Raw genomic sequence first — 18,670 nt, 5'->3', positions numbered from 1 at the left:
TGAAATCCATCATTAAGAAGTGGAAGATGTATCATACCACCCAGACTCAACCCAGATCAGCTTGCCCATCTAAACTCAGCAGCCAGACAAGCAGGAAACTGGTTCATGATGTCACTGTAAATCCAACAATGACTTTGAAAGATATGCAAGGCTCCATGTCCGAGATGGGGTCAGTGTTCATCAATCAACAATATCACATTCCCTTAACAAAACGCATTTATATAGACAGGTGGCAAGAAAGAAGCCATTACTGAAAAAGACCCGTCTCAAAGAACATAATGGAGTTTGTGCGAAAAGCATTTTAATGATGAATGTGGAGAAAAGTTTTGTGGTCAGATGAGACAAAAATTGAATTTTTTTGGTCTAAATTCAAAGCATTATGTCTTGGACGAGGTTAACATTGCACATCACCCAGTGAACACGATCCCTACTGTCAAGCATGCTGGTGTCAGCATCTTGTTATTGAGCTGCTTTTCATCAACAGGGACTGGGAAGCTTGTCAGGATATAAGGGACAATGGACGGTGCAAAGTACAGGAGAATCCTTGATGAAAACACGCTTGAGTCAGTCATGAATCTGAAACTGGGAAGAAGATTCACATTTCATCAGGCCAATGATCCGAAGCACAAATATGAAGCGACACTGGAGTGGCTGAATAAGAAGAAAAATAAATGTTCTTGAATTGCCCAAGTCAAAGTCCCGACTTAAACCCAATTGAACATTTATGGTGAGACTTGAAAATTGCAGTCCATCGACGATCCCCATCAAACTTGGTGAAATCTTTACCCAATCTTCATGTGAAAATTGCTCTCGTTCTGCTATCTCACTGTCCAAAGCTGGTGGAGACCTACCCACAAAGACTCATGGCAGTCATTGATGTAAAAGGTGCTTCCACCAGGTAATGACCTAACGGGCTGAATACTTTTACAACCAGTGAGTTTTGATATGTACACGTGTTTTTACAGGTATTCCTGACATGTAGTCTCCTTCGACTATAACAGTGTTTAGTTTGATATCATCAGTTATGAATAAAAAAGTTCATTTGGAAAAATTATTTGTACATATTTTGCAATTCACATCAATGTGCCATCAATTTGAAGGGCATGAATACTTTGTCAGGCCACTTTTTGTCTATTAACCCTTTTCTCCTTGTTATTTTACTCTTCTATGAACATGCATACTTGTATAATAACGCATCTCCTGAAATTGTATCATTTCCTCAAATTCAATTACTGCTTCCAAGTCATTTGTTGCGTCACTTGTTTCAGTTTCCCCTTTCATGCAAAGCCACCATCTTCGACCCATTTGACTTTATTTTCTTAGCTTTTAACAGAAAGTACAAGGCCTGCTGCTCTCTCATTGCAGAAAGGTCGGAGGCCTATCTGTTTTTTTACTGCCTCTCCTTAAGTCGCGCTCCCTCGATTGTCTCAGCTCCCCATCCCACCCCAGCAACTCCATGATGTACTCGTTCTTCCTATAACCGCCTCCTGGTTAGACTTCCCAATCCCAGGTTTTTCACACACCTCCAGTCTTTTGTTTCTCTTTTCTCCCGACGTGGAGCTCCCTTTTTTTAGGCAGTTCAATCACACTCTTCCCCGCAGGGCTTCAACCAGATGCTGCACCATCACATGACATGTCATTCCCCATGTATACTCATGATCATTTATAACCCTAATAACCCTGCTAACCCCATTCAGGTTTCTTACTTACAGATTTCTGTGTTTCCTCTCTTCTGTCCCTTCTATTCCTGTTCGTTCATTACTTTGCTTGCTGTGCACAAATATGGCCCCACTGTCACACTGTGACTTTGTTGCCTTTTTACCCTTTGTCACCCCTCTTCCATGAAACTAAATCTTGAATTAAAAATGTTGGAAAAAAAAACATGTCTACCTGGAAGTTCTGGTTTCTAAAAGTACCATTTGGGACTTCTTCATTTCGCAGTTGCAGGTCCAACAAACTTTTTAAAATAATCCACAATCGGCCTAGAAACAAAGGCACAGCTTGCTCATGCACTAACCATGTCGAGAGTTCTGTATGGTGCCACCACCTTGTCGTTGAAGACAACCGACATCAGGTGACTCGACGGCTTCGGCTGAACCGTCTGGCGACACCTGCTTAATATCAAGCAGCACGACCGTGTTACAAACGAGAGTCCAATGGAGATGATCGGCGACCGATGGTTCCTCAGCAGTAGCAATGTGGTGGAATGCAAGGCAGCATGGCTGGGCTACGTGATTCGTACGATGGACTGGCAGCAGTTGGTGTGGATGGTGTTCCAGAGGGATGTCATCATTCGGTAGGCCGAACAAAGATGCGATGTGTTGATAACATCCGAGAGTGGTCAGGGTGCAATATCACTGAACTCAAAGCGGCAGCACTGGAAAGACGGATTGCGTCAAAAGTGGAAGCAGTGGTTCCGGCGGTGTATCATTTTAGGAGGTGAGCACCGGCTTTTGCCGATGTCGAATGATGATGATGATGATGATGATGATGATGATGATGATGATGACAATCCTGGCATTCACCATGGTCACAAACTCATTGTGGTCTTCAACACAATACCGTATTATGACAGTTTTCTTCTGTTTTCAGGTGAGTAACCAGTGATTGTTTGCACCATACATCACATTGAATATGTTGTTGATGCCAAATTCCCCAAAGAACAGTTTTCATATTTGATGAATACATTGTTACTTTGTATACATTACAGTCACTTCAGGCACAATGAGAAATGTGTCACCATTTCATCGGCTTCTCTATACCTGCATCGATCAAACATATGCTGAGGTCGGTAAGGCCTGACATAGCCCGTTCATTGGCCACGTTGGTGCTTACTTCTTAAATGAGCATCAGAGTGCCGATAGCTTTAAATTTTTAACAATACATCGAGTCAAAGTACGTCCTTCTGCCTGAAGATGCCGATTTTTAATTCGTGGGTTAACTTCACTTTGGCAAGTCAGGACAATTTTCATCGAATGGATTGCCCTCCTTACCGTTCATGGAACAAGAGATGGTTAAATGAAATAAACAACGTGGATATTTTCATGTGGTTTAACAAGACACAAAAACACTCCTCCAAGCTAATTATAAAGGAAGTTACAGTCACTTCAAGGACAGCCGTTCGCCTTGGCCCATGTGACCTGCATTTCCACTCGAAGCTGACAAAGTCCCAAAAATTTGGATTTTGAACCTTCTCTCTTAGCGCATTAACTGTGTCCAATTTCAATAAAACTGGACGCATCTGATGATTTGTTTGATGTGGAATTACCCCGCAGACCTTTCAACCAAGATACACCCAAATACTCTCGCCCTAATGCCCTAATTCTCACCCCCTTAATTCACTACGACCCCTCTATCCCCAAACCGCACCATTATCACCTATTCCCACCAATACCCCTTTACATATTTACCCCACCATTCGCTATCTCTATCCACCCACCCACAGTGTACCTTTCTCTTCTTTATCTCACCCCTCCCCCTCCCTCCCCTTTACCCCAGACCTCCCATCAACCACTTTTACCTTTTTTTAATCCTCTTCCTGGCCAACACCATATTTCTATCCTTCTGTCCCTCTCCATATACTTCTTGTTCCTTTACCCCACCATACTCACTTTTTCCCTCAATATCCTCATTTCTCTTTCGAATACCCAGCTGCTCTCCTTCCACCAATACCCCCATTTTTATTTCTCTCAATATTTTCCCCCCATCCCTCCCCATTTTTTTCTCTTCTTCTGCAGCCGATGGCAGTAGGCAGCTCATGCTCACGTCCTCCGCCTACAAAAGCCGTCACCATAGCGATACCGATTTTTCCTCCTTCCTGTTTCCCTCATTGCCTTTGGAACCATCCTGTGCGATTCCTTTCCTTCCCCTTCCCTGGCAGTTCCCTACCCTCCCAACCTCCCCCTCGTCGGTACGTCATTGTGCCTGACACAAAGGTATCCTTGGGTCACGAGGCTCTTTCTTCTCCTTCATCCCAAGCATCATCCACCAACTCCATCTTTCATTATCCCTGCCTGCACTCATCTTGTTTTTTTAGCGGCGCATCATTCCACGGGAACTGCCTTGGTGTCACCGTTTTGTGCACAGCCAAGGCTCATCTATCTCCCTTAACGGGTCATCCATACACTTAATTAATGCCCTTTCACTAATCCCATAGATGTATGACCTTCCTTCTCCTCCTCAATCTTCTTATGTTTTTCCTTGCATTTTCATGCGCTTAACGAGCAGCCTCTCTCAACATTGTCAGAGGCACGTCGTGTCGTCGGTTGGCTTGGGTGTTATTTTTCCTTCCCTTTCTGTATTTGCTGTTCTGTTCAGCTCGGCCCACAGCCGTGAAAGTGTTGAATCGCAAATCGACTGCAAATGAGGCAGATTTATCTCAAGCGACACGACATGCCTTTTGATATTACCGTTCCTTCTTTCCGCTGCTCGATGCTGGCCAAGACTCGTCGTTGCTGAACATCAGACAGAGCATGGCCATGGCTTCCCCAGGATACTTGCTCAGAGAAGTAACCATTGCCTGTAGATATCAGGATTAAGGTAGGAAGGAAATTCTGGGGTTTCGAATTGGAACCGTTGTTCGTTCGATACCCATCGTTTTGTTGTTTGTATTCAAAATCCAGTCTCGTGTTTTGAGGATCGATTGCTGTCGTGGTTTCAGAGAAATTGACAATTGTGCTTAACTTGTTGCACATTGTAGGATGGAAGGATTAATGAAAGGTTACATGATTTTATTCTTCCAGGTGAATTTGCAGCTTTCAACTTGCTGCCTTTGTAACAGTTTCTCAATGGCTAAAGGACGAAATATTGGACTGGAGACGTGAAATGTTTGCATTGTGTCTACCTTAATGCCACGACGTTTGTATTGGGCACGTACGTTGAACTGCATTGGCAGGATTTTAACGTACACTAGTTAGCTTGAACAAGAGATACCTTGAAGTTCATTCACAGAGACACAAAATGAGAAATTGCACGTTTATCTAAATGTTCATGCAATAACAAAGGCATCATGTGCTATACAACCCATGGTGCCAGTGTTACCATACTTTGACATGTACTTCAATGTTGTTGTTTTTTGTGTTAATATTCTTGGATGACAATATCAGATGATGGGTGTCGTCCTGGATGCATAACTTACATGGTGCTCAGTTGGGTCCAGTACCAAAGGGCATAATTTACACAATTTCACCTCTTCTACACAAATGGCCATCGTTCATCCATGATAGCTGTCATGGACAGTGCGACAGACTCACCCAGAAGCGATTCAAAGGCTCACAATTTGTACGTCTTTTTTGTATTTTATGAATTGTGAGTTCAGGCTCATGAAGGAGCTTGTGCATAAATCACATGCATGACAAGGGAATTAGGAAATTCATCAGTGTACGTTTACATCCAGTTAATAATACGCTTGTCTGTCCGTCCATGTGTGTAACACTTCTTCACACCCATTGGTTGGAAAGCTTGCCTGACTCCACCCACAATCGTAACCTTAAAATCATACTACCGCCATGTTGGTGCTTTGTGAAGAAAAAGACATCTTCAGAGCTGTCACATTTGTAATCGCCATGCCCTCCCTATAAGTTTTCAGTTCAGTGTAAAACGACCAAAGAGAATGTTAAAAGATTCATCAAATAACGAAAGGTTGCAGCCGATAAGCCTCACATGTCTTGTGAAGGCCACAGTAGGTATAGGCCTCAGACGTCAGTCCTTAGGCTTCAAGGGTGTGTTCCTTTAGCAAGTACCGAGCGGAATACTATCACTTTCTTAGCTCGCTATTCTGTATCAACCGCTTTGTAAGCTGCTTGCAAAGCCACTTAGCAAGCAGAGCAAGTGATCAAGGGAGGTGCTTGGCAAGAGGTAAGGTGGGCCGAATTAAAGGCAGGCCAAACAGGGCAGCCGCCCAGGACCCCCAAGTTACCCAGGGCCCCCAGGATACCCAGGGCCCCAAAGTTACCCAGGGCCCCCAGGTTACCTAGGGCCACCAAGATGCTAAAAATAAAAATGAATGAGATGAAAATAAAACAAACTAGAAGGGCACTCAGTAGAGCGCATACCGACACCATCCAATGCCTTCGGATCCACGAGAACATATCGGGCCCATTACATTTTTGAATTAAAAATCATGCAATATATCGTTTTGGCCCCCCGTCTCTCTCAATGCTGAAGAATCACTTTTAAAATTAAATAATTATCCTATCCAGTTCCGGATTTGGATCTTCACCAAAATCGAATCAATTGGCTCTTGCCACACACCCAACCCTTTCACCAAGGTTCATCTGAATCCGTCCACTACTTTTTTGAGATGTTGCGCTGTATATCGTTTTGGCTGCATCTCTCAATGGTGAAGAATCACTTTTTTAAATTCTAGTAGACGGATCCGGATCCGGATCTTCACCAAAATCTAATCCGTTTGTCCTTGTCACACACCGAACCTGTCCACAAAATTTAATCTAGATCCGTCCACAACTTTTTGAGATATATTGCACTCAGACAAACAGACAGAAAGTGGTGATAACAACCTCCTTCGCCTTCGGTGGTGGAGGTAAAAATAGACCCTGGGGTGTGTTCCATTACCAATCAGCTTGCTATCGCTTACCAAGCCTGTCGTTCCTTATTTTTCCGTTGATTGTCTCACATATTGTAATTTTTCATGATATTCATTCCATGTGTACAGATTAATTATTCAGATGATTAAACAGTGTCAGCTCAACTGAGTAAAATAATTAATATTGTATATTGGTTCTTATTTTTTTACTTTTTTCTCACATTTACATGTCTGCAAAAAAATATAAAAAACCTTTAATCTGTGAAATTTCGGCGAAGTACATTGTATGGGGATCGTAGCATACCTAAAGTACCTAAAGTACCAAAAGTACCAAAAGGGCCCCTAAAATGAACTCTTGCCCTGGGCCCCTTTTGCCCTAAGTTTGGCCCTGGGAGGTAAGCAGGCCACTTGCTAACTGAACATGCCCACTTGGCTTTGTAGTCATCAAAATGGCCTTGTAGTCAGCTTCAAATCGACTGGAAATCTACAAATATGCAAAACCCCCTCCGCCCCGTCCCCGAAATGCACAGTGGAAAGTCCATAGATACTTGGTGATGGAAGGGGGGGGGGGCGTGCTCCCTCTTCTGACTCCACATTTATTTCTCTTTCTTTCACTCTTCCTCATACTCTTGTAGCCGCTGCAAACACAATAAATTTGTTTGGAGGAGTTGTCACAAGATCATCGAGTCAAACTGAAAACTATGGCCCGGACAGCATTTGCTCGAGTACCACGAAAATCATTGTTCACATTGGAGGCTGCCATGTTGTTATATAGCTCTGAGCACTCCGTTCTGTTGAAGTGCGAGCTTAAGTGCTTTAAATAGAGTAAGCCGCTTGGTGAGCGGAAAGCAAACCTCTTGCTAATGGAACACGCCCTCGGCCTTTGGTGGCAGCCTAAGGGCCAGTGCTATTAGAATCTATCCAGGCAATTAACCATGATGTATTATAAATTGAGGAGCTGTGGTGGTGGGGGGGGGGGGTTGAAGGCCTGGAGTGGGGAGGGCATTGAATCCTTCGGGTTTGGAGGAGGAGGTTGAAGATTTGGGGTTTGCGAGTGGTGGGGCGGATGGTTGGAGACATGAAGTCACATTTTACATTGCACGGACATTCTGCGGGTCCCTACTCGTTACCTAGTGGGACATTAGTAGACATTGGAGTGTTTCCAGTGTATTGAACATAGAATTTGAACTGAACTTTCATCATCATGAGCCAGAGATTCAGATGGGAACACGAAACAGGCCACCCCAATGAGAAATGCACTTCTGTAAGGAACAGCTTGTTGTTGATTTGTATATTCAGGACAAAACAGTCAGGGACAAAATGTACAATGGAGCTCTGATATGTCCATGGGGAAGGAAAGGGGGGAGGGTGGGCGTAGTGGTCTCGAATCGTACTTTTCTTTGGTAAAAATGATTCTTATCTTCACCTGTCTCATGATATTTGCAGCTCACAATTTTGTTCTTGTGCACCTCATTATTCGGCGTTGGTCACATTCTTTCCCATTTAAATTGCACCTTTATTTGTGAGTTCACAACAGAGACTGATTGAAGTAGATGCTTGACTATCTTGGAGGAGTCAAAAGCATCCTGATCACTTACTGTGGACCATTTTCTATTGTCAACCCATTGGTACAAGGACAGTGATATGTACTGTACGTGTCCTTGATAATGTTACCATTTGAACACAAATTGTGGTGTTGTCCACACGCTGGGGTCTTGTGACTTAAGGTCATGTACTCAACCTCAGTTATCGATGGGAGGGAGAAAAAAAACCTCAAGCAAGAGATACGTGCATAGTATTGAGCAATAGATAATGAGCACTTTTGATGACAACATTTAAAAGACCATTGAAACATGAGTTTGGCAAGGGATGGTGTCCAGCAGATGCCAGAGGGCCTTTTTCGATGCAGATGTCAAGGCATATGGCAGAACTGAACAACATATGGTGGAGGGGGAAAAGTGGACAATAAGACAGGCATATGATGGATGCATCACAGTTAATGCTAAAGTGAGACGAGCAAGCATGATAAATTGATACATGTCCGCTGATTTCCTCGTTTTGTGAATGCATGAGTCATTTCTGAGATTTGCTAATACATGAATCGCCATGCAGTGTATGTACATGTATATGTATATATGCGATGATTGAAGTTCTCCAACGTGTATAAATGCCATGATGATACTGCCATCTTACTAAAATATGCAATTTGGTGTCTGTCTGTCTTCCTGACGGTTTCTTGACCGCGGTACATTACTTATCCAATCGCAACCAAACTTGAGAGGAGGACTAAGGATCGCACGATGGAGGTTGTGGTGATTTAACTACCCCCAATCTCCAAGGGGGTGATGGGGGTTGCACCTTACACATACTTCATGTTGAGCTGCATAATAGGTTATCATGGCTTTCATGGGGCACACCTTCTTGACGTAAAAATTATTATTAACCACAAATGTTTCAGTCAATTCTCCATATCTGCGTTGTCACTGATGATTTGCCAAAAAGCGATGAAACTGGTCCAGCAGCTGAGAGGGTGTGTAGCATGGGGATTCTCATGTCTGTACTATTTGTGAACATCTTAACAGCTGTGGAGGAACTCTGGGAAGGGTTTCAAACAGCAAAGGCTTACCTTGGTAGCCTTTCATGGTTGCTTTATGCAGCTTCTTTGATGAAAAGTGTATGGGAGGAGTGTGTGTGTGTGTGTGTGTGTGTGTGTGTGTGTGTGTGTGTGTGTGTGTGTGTGTGTGTGTGTGTGTGTGTATATATATATATATATATATATATATATATATATATATATATATATATATGTATATATATATATATATGTATATATATATATATATATATATATATATATATATATATATTATAAATATATAATTCCAGCTGTGTGTGTGTGTGTGTGTGTGTGTGTGTGTGTGTGTGTGTGTGTGTGTGTGTGTGTGTGTGTGTGTGTGTGTATGTGTGTATGTGTGTGTGTCTGTGACCGCTGTTTCTCGACAACCACTGGTCCGATCTAATTGAAACTTGCCAGGTATATTGCTGGGGACCTGAGGATGTGCCTTTTCAAGGTTTGATGTTAATCGGACAAGTGCTTCCCAAGTTATGGCCATTTATTTACCAACCAATAACAAGATGTGTTGCTGCGGCCATTTATTTACCAACCAATGACGGGACACATTGCTGCGTAGGCATGGCCGATATGGAAGAGAACCTCAGGCGCGTTCCCCATTAAGGGTTACAACATATGGACTTCCGGATAGTGATGACAGTGTATTCTAATAATTTCTCGATTTCTTATGCGCATTTATAGATAAACACAATGCCCCAATCCAGTCATCATTTACAAGAGTGAAGGAACGGCCTGTGTCTCTTTTTCTCTCTTTTTCTCTCTTTTTCTCTCTTTTTCTCTCTTTTTCTCTCTTTTTCTCTCTTTGTGTTTTTCCTTGCGATGACATTGCGAAAAGGCAAAATACGTTGGCACTAATTGAATAATTGGCCATTAAAACTAAATTGCGAATAATCGTAACTGCGATATGCGGACTTCCGGATAGTGACGACTTACTGTATTCTTTTGCGATTTTTTCTCAATTTATCAACTTACTGTATTCTTTCTTTCTTGATTTCTGTACTTTCTCGATTTCTTTCTCGATTTTCTTAAACACAATGCCCCAATCCAGTCGTTTACGACAGCGAAGGAACGGCCTGTGTGGTTGTTTGAAAGTTTTTTTGGGGGGGGTTTGCACGTACGGTCACGCACGTACGGCCACGCACATACGGGCACGCGAGAGCGAAGGAATGGCCTGTGTGGTTGTTGTTTCTGGAACGCAGTTTGAAAGTTTTTTGTGTGTTTTTTTTTGCACGTATGGGCTCGCACTAGTATATATAAACAGATGTTTGGTACTACAGAACTTTAATATGGATACAAATAAACACAACCTAATAGTGGCCGAAGTTTTTCTTGCTTCACTCTTCAGGGTAAAAAAATCGCAGCAAGTGAAGAAGGAAGTGAAGGCATGTGCTTTATACGCAGGTCTCAAGGTGGATGCTGATTGGGTCAGCCGTAATGACGTCACGGTCAATCCGAATGCCCATTGGTCGGCTCATCATCTTCACCTCGAGCTCCCATTGGCTGGAGTAGATTTCGCCGATGACTGACGTTTGCAACCACTTCCTTGAGAGAGGGGGGAGGGGCCTCCCCAAAGGTCCATTCACCATTTGTTACCGTACTTCCCTTAATCTTTGAAGGAATTTGTACGATCTCTGTGTCTCTTTCAGCATGCAAAGATTTCAGCCTCCCCCTCCTCTCTCCCTGCTTCCCTCCACCTCCTCACCCCCCTCCCTCCACTCTCTCCCCCAACCCCCCCCCCACTCCGCCCCTCTTGTTCTCCTCTCTCTCTCTTAGTATTCCCGTCAGCGAAGGGACGAGTGGTATTTGCTAGTAAATCGAAAAAGTATAAATCGGGAGATCATTAAAACGCCAAATTGTACGTCTTCTTCCTCTTGTTCTTCTTCGTCTTCTTCATCTTTGTTTTGTCCGAATCCATCTGGTACAGTGTGGTTCGTTGTGAGATGAGCTCCAGTTCGAGCTTCGAGAGGCTGGGGTGAGAGAAATCCCAAAGGGACCAGGAGGGTGGTGAGCATGGAGCGAGCTGTTTGTGGTGGACGTTTGAAGAAGAAAGATGGTGGGGGTGGTAACCGGTGTGGTGTGGAGACCGTGAGCTTCCGGGTCATTCTCCAGTTCTGACAACACAGCAATCCTGGGTTCCCCCGACACGTGACGGCATGCATGCTCTGGGGGAGCGTCACGAAGCAGTGGCCATCTTCCACACCACAAAGAAAGACACATACAGTTCCTGCTATTTCCTTATTTTCTTCTGCCCAGTGCATACATTATTTTTCCTGCCACCCTTTCTTGCCTCTGTCCATTGCCAAACCTTTGTCTGTAGATTGTAGTGCAGTCAGATCTGGTATATGCCACCGCGCGTTGGGCTCCATCGTGAATCGGTGCCCCTTGCCTTTATGTCACATTTATTTCCCGAATTTACTGAACTTCCTGTTGATTTATAACTGTTGCCTTGTAATTAATTAATTATTAAAATCGTTGTTTACTCAAGCGGGTGCTGCATTCTTGTTCTGTAATTTTAGTGGGAAGCACCACCAGGAGAGCAAGGATGTTTTTTTTGGGGGGGGTGGGGGGTGGAAACGAGGCTCCTGTCCTGCAGCTTCAAATTTGGCCATTCAGACTGTTTGGCCCATCCTGTGGCCGAAGGCCTGATGCACTCCGTACATATTACAAAAGGTTGACGGGTCTCAAGTGTGGTTAACATGTTGTCTTTTAATTGTATATTCTCAGCGATGAAGACAGAACGACACATCACCAAGATGTTTCCGTCTCTCCCTGAAGGTCTTTTCAGGCCATTCGGACACTGCTGGCGCAGTCCGTTGATGACTGGAGGTCTTTTACCGATTTAAAATTCTGGCATTTTATATGTTCAGAATAAATTGTTGTTCCTCTCTGAACACCATATTTGGTGGCTTCCCATCCAACTCGAAGAACCCATTTCACAGAATTGTAATAAATCTCATGCTGGACAGACTCTGTGAACAGACATTTATTACTTTGGTACTTATGGGTTGAAAACGTGATATCGGAGAGGGTATGTGTAAATAGCACATCACTGGATGAAACATTAAGGCTTACAGGGTCGACACTATCATGTCAGGGTAGTTAATAGAATCGGTGATTTAACGAAACAAGAGACGTTGTACCAGTTGATACAAGTCCAAAACTCTCTTCTTTGGCTCGTTGGTTTGCTTTTGCCATTTATACAATAAACAGTTTAATAATGGCGTTTGATTTAAATCTTATTCATCTTTTCGTCCAAACTTTGTATGTATTTCATATTTGCTTTGTTTTGAAAATCTTGCTACGAGCATTGCAACTTGGGAGTACCTAGGGTCTGAAGTTTAAATCCCACCCAGCCGTTGAATTAATACCAGGTGGGGTTGACTCAGCCTGTCATCCTTCTGAGGTCGACAAAATGAGTAGCAGCTTCCTGGGATCACTGAGCCATTCGAGTATCCTGCGTCAGAGTGGCGACCCGTCCAGGATTGTGCCCAATAGCCCAGGAGACTGCTTCGGCAGCATCGACGCTCTGCACAGAGTACGGTCCCAATGGATGGGTGGACGGATGGAACAGATCACTGCGTTCAGGCCACTTGAGAATCAACTGTAGCTGCAGGCGATTTGTAGCAATACAGGGTGACAGCTCGTAGGTGGGGTTGGTCATGTGCATGTGTAATGGGTTGTCCAGTGTCCATAGTTGTGTCCTTAGTTGTGTTAAATCTGCCTAAAACCACCACTCAAGTGTGATGTCAGTGGAAGTGTCGCATTGGTCTGGCACCATGGCGACATGTATGATTCCACACGATACGAGTTTGTTGTGTTCTCATTAAATATTCAACACCACACTTTCAAAACCTAACCCTCGAGACAATTTTAGACCCTTAAGTCATTGGCAGGGGTATTTTTATTATTACTTGCAAAATCGAAGATTGGTCGGGCGATTTTGTTATTATCTGTCTGTCTGTCCTCCGCCTACAGGTCACAAATTTAAACCAATCTTCAGAAAACTTCACAAAGTTGTAGAGGTAGTCTCAACTGAGAAGCCTATTGATTTTAAGGTCAAAGGTCAAAGATCATCTTCAGGTCCAATTTCTAAAATCGTCATTTTTCATCCAATTGACTTGAAATTTTAAGATTCTTATATTGCATCACTGAATTGGAAAACCACCTATTTTTAGGTGAAAAGGTCAAAGGTCAACTCAAGGTCAAACTTCTAAACTCATCAATTTTTATCCGAAAAATCATCAATTTTCATCTGATTGACTTAAAAAATAAACAGCAATTCCATCGTGCATCACTGAATTTGGAAACCAACTATTTTTATGAGGTCAAAAGGTCATAGGTCAACTCAAGATCAAATTTCTAAAATCAATTTCAACATGAAAAATCATCAATTTTCGTCTGATTGATCTGAGCTTTGATTAATATTGTCAATTTTAATCTTCATGAAATAGACAATTTGATGTATCCATGACAACCTCTGGAGGAGAGGGGGTGGATTTTGCAAGTGTCGTGCTCTGCACGACGTCTTTTTCTTGTTTATTTACTTAATGTATGCAATTTTGTTTAATAATTCAATTTTTACCTCCACGACCGAAGGTTGAAGGAGGTTGTTTTCACCGCTGTCTGTCTGTCTGTCACTAACCATGATATCTCAAAATATTGCTGATGGATTCGGACAAAACTTGGTGGATAAGTTGTGTAGGTGACAAGAACAAGCCGATTATATATTGGTTCAGGTCTGGATCCAGATCCGGCTTATCAATGGGACACAAAACTTAAACTGTTCAGCCTGGCGGAGGTGTGCGCTACACCGAGTGCCGTTATAGTTACCTCTGTACTGTCTATTCTAATTTTTCACGTGATTTAAGCTTATTGCGCCTTATTTAAACCTATGTGACTTCCACTTGTTCCGAAAATGAAAAATGAGTTTCGTGGAAGAAGTTTCACATCTGATGAAGAGATTATCATAGCCGTGTCCACTTTCTCAAGGATACTTCAGGAGACTGGCTTCTTTTCTGAGATGAAAGGGTAGATTGATCAATGGGTGAAGCGCATTGAAGATTACTTCATAGAACTCTAAAAGATTTGTTAAACAGGAACTACCTTTGGTAAACCCATGCTGACTACCTTTAATTAGTTCATATTTCTTTAAATGGTTCCTCATCTGGTCCTTAATTGATTTCTCCAACACCTTCCCCACAACTGAAGTCAAACTAACAGCTCTATAGTTTCCCAATTCTTCTCTGGATCCTTTATTAAATAATGGTGTTACATTTGCGACTCTCTGATCCTCCGGTACCTGTCTTGACTCCAGTGAACTATTGAAAACATCCATTAACATCTCGCTTACCTGCTCAGCCACCTCCCTCAATACTCTCAGGTGCATATTATCTGGACCTGGAGCCGTATCTACTCTTAGATTACCTCGCTGTTCCTTTACTTCCTCCACTCCAACCTGGATCTTCTGCAAAATCCCTTCCTCACCTCCTCGATAGATACTCTCAGCTATTGGCAATTCTCCTGACCGCTCTTGTTTAAAAGTTGAAGAAAATACCTGTTTAATAAGCCTGCCATCTCACTTTCATCACTAACCACTCTCCCGGTGCTATTCAGCCTACTGTTGGCTTAGCGGTTAGGGTGGCTTACTTGGGATCCTCGGGTCCTGAATTTGAGCACTGTTGGTTGCTGAATTAATACCAGGTGGGGTTGACTCAGCCTGTCATCCTTCTGATTTCGGCAAAATGAGTTTGAGTGTACTGGTAATAGGGACACTCCATCAGCAGCATAGCTGCGTCCCTAACCAATGATGCAACCAACAGCCATAAGGCTGCACGAGAGAGACAGAGACAGACAGAGACAGAGACAGAGGGAGCTATTCCTGTTATTGCATCATCACAACAAAACAATAATTATTGCATCAGGAAAGGCACACATGATGCAGTGGAATCTTTCCAAATACTCGAGAGAGATTCCAAGGCGCATACGTCGAATATTCGAGTATCACTTGTTGTTTTGTACCTTGTGAATTGGGACATGCGGCATTAGGATACGAACATCACATTATGACACGACACGTGTATGATACCCAAAATGGCCTCTCCCATTTTTGGTGTTTCTTTCGTCCATTTTTTTTGTATACATTGTCGAGGCTCGTATGAGAGTAAACACGCAATGCACAACGGGGGGGGGGGGCATGAGACAAGAGGTGTGGGAGAGGGAAGGACAAAACAGTGGGGAACAGAGACATTAGGAGATCTTTTGAAGGGAGAAGGATGGGGCAGAGTACACGGGGTATACGAGATGGACACCACAGGGCCTTTCTATGCTTTATTCAATGAGTTCACAATTATGTAAATAATTAATTTTATAAGACCTTGTAAGCAACACTTGTGTGATGCATAGTAAGCTCACTACAGCTCGGACCGTGTGTTTTCACTGTGTTAATTTGAGTGGCCCTCAATGGCTGTTAAATCGCAACATGACGAAGCATTTTGCCCTGAATTGCAAGGCCAAAGCACATTTAATATTTTTAATAGGTTTATCGTTTGCCTTCCATTGTTTAATGCATGAACAGTACCGAGTATCTCTCTGGTCTATTTGTCTCATCTCCATTGAAGGCCTTTGGGGAACTGAGACCTTGTGAGCATGCCAGGAATGGATCCTTAGTTGCTACAGAAGGGAACTTCATCTGCACTCTGTGATAAGTTAAGACAATATGGTTTCCCCTGGTGCAAGTAATACACAAAAACTTCTGTTTTTTCTTGGGCCGACATGGGTTTCTGTAGATAGTGAGGCATTAAACGGCTTGGAGCTTTCTCGGTTCTATCCTCAAGTGGTTCAAGACAGCGAATGGGTTTGAATCGATGAAAATTTGGCTCTTTGTGTATTTTAAAGCTTGAATACGGTTGATTGATCGATGAACTGCCTTTTTGCAATCAATAATAAATAATTTATGTCATATTGTCAACAAAGAACCTGAATGTACTCTCCTCTCCTGCAATGCACCCTTGTACATGGTCACCTTCTCCAATAACTTCTCCAAACGTATTTTAACCTCATGCATGAGGACAGTACTCACTTGGACATTGTTTTTTGTCGCCTGCCCCTCAGACAAGGTCATAGACGGGGACATTAAAATGAGCTCTGACCGATCGACCATCCGACCGACTGACCGATCATCTGTCCATGTACTTTTGCGTACTCTATATTTCAAACACCGTTCAACATTGAGCTTTCCTATTACACAGATCTATTCCTCATACCACCCAAAAGGTGTGGGACATAGACTAGCAGCGCCTCATTCCTGTAAATATTGTATGAACTTTGCAAAGCATTTCAAGTCTTATCTTGACCTTTTAGCAGCACTTTTGTCAAACAATATAGAACACAAATGTTATTGATTTTACGATGTGTCAGTTGCCCAGCCTTCGGACCTTGAAAAAGGCCGTTCACATGAAACATGTGAACCACCTGGTCATTTTGTCTACATTGGTGGAACTGTAAAAGATAGACTTCCCAGAGAGCAACCACATTGTGAAATGGCAAACAGTGAGTGTAACCTGGTGTACAAGCAATCTCCAAGAAGACCAGACCACTTGCTACTCAGACCATGCAGGAATTTGTACCTTTTTCAGAGTACAGCTGATAACGTGTCTACTCTTCACGAAGGAGACCATGAGATCTTTAACGTCCAGTAGCTCGTGCTAGGAGACAGGACACCCAGTTTACTGCCCAATTGAGAGATGGTGTACATATCAATGGCTCACCCTGCATGCAAAACACCAGGATGGAAGTTTATAGCTGGGTCGAGACTAAAACCCAGGTGAGAGCTCAGAGATGCAGGTGATGCATATACTCTCTCGGCAATCCTGCAAGCCTAGATTGTACTATACAGTATCGTAAAATGTAAGTGGAATGATGGCCGGACTTATGTTGCAGTGTTCTATGCAATGTTTCGATTTGATAACTGCGTACTGTACATTGTACACTGCTTAATGAAGCTTTGTGCTCTGCACAGTACTTGTGGAGCCGTGTTGTACTGTGCAATGCACTTGCGGAAGTGTCTTTTACTTCGTACAGTATTTATGGAAGTGTGTTGTGCTTTGTACAGTACTAATGGAACCGTGTTGTGCTTGGTACAGTACTTCTGGAACCGTGTTGTGCTTGGTACAGTATTTATGGAACCGTGTTGTGCTTGGTTCAGTATTTGGAGAAGTTTATTTTGTGCTTTTCACAGTATTTTGGGGAAGTGTATTTTGTGCTTGGTACAGTATTTTGAGGAAGTGTATTTTGTGCTTGGTACAGTATTTGGGGGAAGTTGATTTTGTGCTTTTTACAGTATTTGGGGAAGTGTATTTTGTGCTTGGTTCAGTATTTGGGGAAGTGTATTTTGTGCTTTTTACAGTATTTGGGGAAGTGTATTTTGTGCTTGGTGCAGTATTTTGGGGAAGTGTATTTTGTGCTTGGTACAGTATTTGGGGGAAGTTTATTTTGTGCTTTTTGCAGTATTTGGGGAAGTGTATTTTGTGCTTAGTTCAGTATTTTGGGAAGTGTATTTTGTGCTTCGTTCAGTATTTAGGGAAGTGTATTTTGTGCTTGGTTCAGTATTTTGGGGAAGTGTATTTTGTGCTTTTTACAGTATTTGGGGAAGTGTATTTTGTGCTTGGTTCAGCATTTGGGGAAGTGTATTTTGTGATTGGTACAATATTTGGAGGAAGTGTATTTTGAGGTTGGTACAGTATTTTGGGGAAGTGTAATTTGTGCTTGGTACAGTATTTGGGGAAGTGTATTTTGTGCTTTGTACAGTATTTGTGGAAGTGTATTTTGTGCTTGGTACAGTATTTTGGGGAAATGTATTTTGTGCTTGGTACAGTATTTGGGGAAGTATATTTTGTGGTCTACCGTATTTGGGTGATGTGTATTTTGTGCTTTGTACAGTATTTGGGGAAGTGTATTTTGTGCTTGGTTCAGTATTTTGGGGAAGTGTATTTTGTGCTCAGTACAATATTTGGAGGAAGTGTATTTTGTGCTTGGTTCAGTATTTTGGGGAAGTGTAATTTGTGCTTGGTACAGTATTTGGGGAAGTGTATTTTGTGCTTTGTAGAGTATTTGGGGAAGTGTATTTGCTTGGTTCAGTATTTGGTGGAAGTGTATTTTGTGCTTAGTACAGTATTTTGGGAAGTGTATTTTGTGCTTTGTACAGTATTTGGGGAAGTGTATTTTGTGCTTGGTACAGTATTTTGGGGAAGTGTAGTTTGTGCTTGGTGCAGTATTTGGGAGAAGTGTATTTTGTGCTTTATACAGTATTTGGGGGAAGTGTATTTTGTGCTTTGTACAGTATTTGGGGGAAGTGTATTTTGTGCTTTGTACAGTATTTGGGGAAGTGCATTTTGTGCTTTTCACAGTATTTTGGGGAAGTGTATTTTGTGCTTGGTACAGTATTTTGAGGAAGTGTATTTTGTGCTTGGTACAGTATTTGGGGGAAGTTTATTTTG

The 18,670-nt window shown here is 42.6% G+C and overlaps 1 protein-coding gene across 4 annotated transcripts in view; it reads left to right on the top strand.

Annotated features, from left to right (window-relative positions):
• Nucleotides 1-18,670, top strand: part of LOC147014913 (FYVE, RhoGEF and PH domain-containing protein 1-like) — a 184,342-nt gene that overhangs the window by 71,456 nt on the left and 94,216 nt on the right. Inside the window, exon 1 of one of the 4 annotated variants that reach the window (XM_085853372.1) lies at nucleotides 4,341-4,539. The exons of the other annotated variants lie outside the window; for them this stretch is intronic. The gene's annotated coding sequence lies outside the window, so the exon portion shown is untranslated. Of the gene's footprint in view, nucleotides 1-4,340; nucleotides 4,540-18,670 lie in introns of those variants that run through there. 4 annotated transcript variants of the gene reach the window in all.

Source organism: Eptatretus burgeri, chromosome 13 (genome assembly GCF_056783735.1).
Source record: "Eptatretus burgeri isolate ZD-2024b chromosome 13, Ebu_testis_v1, whole genome shotgun sequence".
Lineage (NCBI taxonomy): Eukaryota > Metazoa > Chordata > Myxini > Myxiniformes > Myxinidae > Eptatretus > Eptatretus burgeri.
This window is presented reverse-complemented; position numbering and strand designations above follow the sequence as displayed.